The sequence below is a fragment of the Eutrema salsugineum genome, unplaced genomic scaffold (assembly GCF_000478725.1).
Source record: "Eutrema salsugineum unplaced genomic scaffold, Eutsalg1_0 scaffold_7, whole genome shotgun sequence".
Classification (NCBI taxonomy): Eukaryota; Viridiplantae; Streptophyta; class Magnoliopsida; order Brassicales; family Brassicaceae; genus Eutrema; species Eutrema salsugineum.
In genome coordinates, this window is record NW_006256486.1 from 3,442,847 (window position 1) to 3,448,846 (window position 6,000).

Below are 6,000 nucleotides of genomic sequence, written 5' to 3' on the forward strand. Positions count from 1 at the left end.
CGATTGGCGAGAGCAAAGGTACGAAGAGATCTGGTCGTTCGGTTCTCTGTTGCGGGAATAAAGCCTTTAGAGCTTTTTGTAGTATGTGTTTGTCTGTCCGTCATTGCTCTAGGACTTCTCTATTTATAGAGTTATGTCAATCCTAATTCTTATTGAATTAGGTTTTATATGTCGGTCGGTCTTTCCATATTTCCCTTTGAATTGAGAGCTCATGTCGGTCGGCCGCTCCAACTTTTCTAGACGGTTTATTCAAGAATATGAACCAACGACTTATAATAAACCATTGGTCGATGTTAAACCAATTGACAAAGACGAATAGTCGATGTTGAGACTCTCTCTCTAGTGACTGTTTGTCACTCCCATTCTTTTCTGGTACATGATCATAATGACCGTTCGTCATTCGTACTCTCCTATCAGCGACACGATCACAATGACCATTCGTCACTCATTTCCTCTTGCCAATGACATGATCACAGTGACCGTTTGTCAATCCTTTTCACTGAGCAGTGACATGATCACATTAACCGGATAATGAATTAATTTCACCCAACAGTCAGGTCTTGAAATTCTAAATTCTAATGAAATCTATTATGAATTTTGGTTGAAAGTCTCTTACTTTATTATTCGATGTATGATTGGAAATTTCAGTTATGATATTAAATATGGGATGGTAGCTATAATTTTTCGTCCAGAAGGGAAGTTTGAGGGTGGAGCTTGAGACCAAAATTCCATAGATATGTGCAAAAAGTTGATGTCCTTATCCTTTGGTTGTCTGATTGGCTTGTGTCTCATCTGCTCTTTTAGGCTTCTAATCTTCTTCTATGATATCCAAGACATGTTTGCAATGGAATGTAATGCGGAATTTTTTTTTAAAGGACTTAATTCTGATAACACCGTATTTTGACCACTTTTATGAATCGTTTTGAAATACTTTTTCTATGTTTTTAATTGCTTTCAAGTACTTTTATTACGTTTTCTAGTATTTGTAGTTCCAAGACTCTTTTCAGGTAACTTAGGGAAAAGCTTAACAAAATGGATAGAAAACCAGATTTCAGCTCAGAGTCAAACCGTCAGAAGTTCACCCCTGATTGAAGGCCTTCTCACCGTCTGATCCAGCTCAAATTTAGAGATCTTAAAGATGGAAGTATCAGCTTACCAGCACACTTTACAGCTTGGCAATACAACGGTTCAATCAAAAGATACGCGAAGAGCAAGATGTCCCGTAAACCAGCCAGCAAGCGTTTCCACCCGCGGCCAACAGTTCATTTCCCGTGGTCAGAAGCACCGCGACCGCGGCCAGCCACCCATTCCCCGCGGTCACACTTATCCCGACCGCGGCCAGCCAACTCCGACTTTGAAGGCCCATTTCTGAAGCCCGTATCATTTTCCCAGCCTTAATTCCGGAACCCTAGACACCAGAGAGTATTGGAGACTATAAATACATGTCATTTAGGCTGGTTTTAAAGAGAAAAAAAGGAGAGACGAAATACTTTACAGAAATTTTACTTTAAGCTTTGTTTTTAGGTTTTAGGGAGAGAGAGATCTATCTCTTGAATCCTTGTTCTTTCTTTTTCAATTTCGGTTTCTATTCTACTTTTTAATACTATGTTTTTGATTTCGTTCATCATGTCTGAGTAGTTTTATTGTTGGGATTAAGAGGTTTTCGATAAGGATCTATATGTTCGATGAGGATTCCATGAGCTTTTGAGCCGAATCTTAGAACTTTTTCTTCTGAATTCGTTTTTACTGCATGAGAGTAGCGTCATGAACTACAATCTGATCCAGATGCTTGGTGACACGAAAGTGTTCATCCGATGTCAGATCTAGTTTGGGAGAGCAAAACAAACATATGAGTGGAAACCTACCTATGAGCAATTTGTGAATGCTGACGAGTCTTAAACATAATGCATCTCTTCTTTTCCAGGGCCAGAGTGGAAACCTACTGGTCAGGGTTGAGAGAGATAGTTGTCTATGATCACGATAGTGGCGTATTCATACGTCCGTGACTCCAGTTCGAAAATTTTAAGCTAAGATCTTATCAAATTTACTCTCTAGCAATGTTTTGAATCGTTCGTACCCCTGAGAAAACTTCCCTGAACCCCAGCGCCTCTTTTCTTATAGATTCACACCGTTTTATTTCAAGCTTTAGTTCACTATTTTCATTCCCTTTCAATCGATTTTCATTTAAGCAATTAGGTTAGCCGTTTTTCCCGTTTTTACCCGTTTTCGTTAAATTTAGTTATTAGGTCATTTTAATTCCCGTATTTTCTCTTTAAGATTCGTTTTTACATTTTAAACACACCACCAAAACCCCCACAAAACCGTTTGGTTCTTGACTTCCTTACTTTATATTTCTTTGGAAGGCTTTTGCAGGAAAGATCCTCTTTCCCTGTGGATTCGATCCCTATGTACTACAATCGATCAGTTGTGCACTTGCGGCTATTGATTTCATTTAGGGTAAAACTTGACAACCCTCAACACGACACACACATCAAGTTTTTGGCGCGGTTTCCGGGGAAGGCACGCGTTTTCTTTTCCGCAAAACCCCAAGAAAGGTTAGTAAATCGACTCTAGAACCCCTTTTTCTGCATATTTCCATTTTTTGGTTATTTTGTTTCCATTTCAGAAGATATGGATCCTATAAATCGAAATACACACTATGAGGAAGGTTTCTATAACACTCCTAAAGCCACCAGAAGCAGAGAAAAGCAGTACTTACGCGATCTCTACGAAGAAATTCGAAGCGAAAACTACAGAACGTTCCAGAACGAGCCCTACGTACCTCTAATGGCTAACCCTAGACATCATGCTCTTCGTCTGCCTCACCAAGATGAAAACGTCCAACTCATTCACCGATTGAGTCGACTAGAGATGGTGGTCATGCACTTAATAGACGCTCAAGCAACATCAAGAGCCGCCCTTCGCGAGAAAATTGACAACATGTCAACTCACTTTAACAAAAAGCTTGAAGATCTTTCTGCTCAAGTCAAAACCATCGAAACTCAAGCAAACAAGGATGCTGAAACTATCAAAGGGAGGATGGAAGCAGTTGACGGACGAGTTGGAGAGAACGAAGTTAGCATTCGCAAAGCTAGTGAAAACATCCGCACCTTAGAGGTCAAGCTCGATGAAGCAGAAGAAACTATTAACGACCATAACAACCAAACCTACTCCTACGTGGAAGAGATTTGGGATGGAGTACACAAGGTTCAAGACAAAGTAGAGGAAATCGACTCAACCGTGGACAAAGTAGTTTGATGAAGTCGAAGAGAAGGTCGAAAAGCTTATGCAAGGACGTGAAGCGAATGGTTCGACGCTTTCCATCAAAGATCTTGACCTAAAAGACGAGGAAACAGAGTTAAAAGATCCATAAATCAGTTTAGATGGCAAATGAGAAGATGAAACAGAGGAAACAACTCGGAGTCTCCCTCCCGCGGTCGGAACTCTCGCGACCGCGGCCAACAACCCTCCAGCCGCGGTCGTGAGCCTCCTGACCGCGGCAAAACACTCCCCACCCGTGGTCGTGCAGCCTCCACCCGCGGCAAATGGTCGATCAGATACGTTTCAGCCCCTTTCTATTCTTACAGGTCAATGTTCATTGGATACATCTGCTGGGATGGTCAAAACCCCTCTTCATTAGCAAACAGTGTATGCTATCAGCTCCAAAACATCTCAAGAAGAAAATGAGGTACTTCCTTGCAACATAGTTTTAGCATATGAGGATGAATATGAAGGGCACTACCTCGAAGATGAAGACTATCGTCTATTCATAGAAGGAGGCAATCCAGACAAAATGGTGGAATTAGGAGCACCAATCTCCAGAGAAAGGCTCATTGAATTCAACAAGTTTGTGAAATCGATCCCTCTTTACACAGGTTTCGATGATATATGGCATCTTGGTTGTTTGCAATTTTTCTTTAGGTACAGCAAGGAGACAAAAGAGGATATCCGAACCTATTTTGGGAGGGCCAGACGTCTGACTTTTCCCAGAACATCACCTGATGCTGCAATCTATTCAATCCACCTTCAAAGACCGGAAGACTGCAGCCACTACACCAACAAAATCAGCAAAGAAAAGCTCGACGAATTCAATGATGTGGTTCGAAATTTGCCTGAAGGAATCACCTTTGCCAGAGCTTGCAAAGACTTCATGATAGGCCATTACTTCTGTGAGAGCAAGGAATCAATCCCTGAGATAGAAGACTTGATCGACCATGCAAGAAGAGGTAAACCTGTTCGAACACTTCACAAAATCGAAGGTGTAGGTCAGTTTCTTATCTCTTGTTCTATTAGAGGAGAAATGTTTAAAAACGTGCTTTGTGATTCTGGAGCTTGTCTTAACATGATGTCCAAGGAAATTGCTTTGAGACTTGGTATTAAACACCTGCGCATGACTAGAGCAAAGATTAGTCTAGCTGATGATTCCAATGCAACACCTCAAGGAATAGATCATGAAATTCCTTTGAGAAGAAGAGTTTGCATAGTGCCTATCAACTTCTACATTGTCGAGACGAGAGATGCAACATATCCAGTGATTCTCGGATGGTCTTTTCTAGCAACTTCCGGAGCTATAATGGACTGGCCAAACCGGAGGATTTCATTTGCTAATATCGACAAAGATGTCTTCACAGAAGCTGTCCCATACAACAGCAAAGCAGGAAAACGTTCTGCAACAGAAGAGTTTGAAGAAAAACTTTGGAGTGACGAAGAACCTGCTAAGCAAAACAAGGAGATGTCGAAAAAGACTTGTCTCAGGACAAGGTCTTCTTCATTGGACTAAGCCACGTCCAACACCAAAAGTCGAGCTAAACGACTTAAAACAGAAGCGCTTAATGGGAGGCAACCCATTTGGGTATTGTTTTCTTTAGGATTTTTCTTTCTTTTTCTATTGATCTTTTTCTTTTTCTTAGTTTCAGGTGTTTCTTATAAAACAAAAAAGCCAAAAAAATCAAAAAACCCGAAAAAACCAAAAATAAGGATGGTCCCTGACTTCTCGGCCCAGCAGGAACCAAGGAGAAGTAGGAAGAGGCCGCGAGATAAGCCCCCGCGATCGCAGGTGTTATGACCGCGGGAAACACCCCTTCGACCGCGGTCGCGTCTTTCTGACCGCGGCCGAGCACTGGTTGCCGCGGTCGCGTGGCTCCTGACTGCGGCAAATGGTCGTTGACATGATACCCGACCCCAAACCACCCACTTCACCTCATTCCACCTCACCAATCCCCACTCCACCTCATTCATCACTTTCCACCACCTTCATCACCACCTAACACCTTCCCAAACCTCTTCGAATGAATCCGGTTCATCTCCACCAGCATCCCGGATCCAGGTAAGTTCTCTTTGGCCTTACCAATTCGATTATCTATGCATTTTTCTCATCCAATCTAGACTTGTTTCACACTGAGGACAGTGTGATTTAAGTCTGGGGGAGGATTTCATCCCTTTCTAACCACTTTTATTTCATGAGTCTTGCATTATCTACACTTTTTGCATTTTCCTTAAAGTTTTTCAAAATCAGTTTTCAAAACAAAATACGTTTTAAAAGGGAATGGTGAACATGAATCAATGATAGTTGACTGTGTGTTTTTAGACTGTTCCTAATGACATGCTCATTCATGATTTACGACTAGACTAGGCGGTAGCTAAGCACATTTGAAACGAAGTACCCCAGAGGAATTTGAATGATTTCGATTTAGATGAAGGAATACACTAGCTCTGTTTTATTTGGACTTAATCTGGACTTAGTTTTCTCATTGAAGCTTTAAACCAGGGAAACGAATCATACATTCAGGACTCCTTTATCCTTTTACCACTCTTTGTTGATCCTGAATGGCTAGTTCATCTTTAGCTAGTTCCCCACCTTAACCAGTCCTCTTTCAAACCACATGCACTCTTGTTTTCTATTGTCTTATATGCAGATAAGTGCAAAAAACGTTGGAGAGAAAGAGGAACGACGCAGTTTTCAGTCACCAAGGACAGAGACCTGCTATTTGCCGGAAAAGT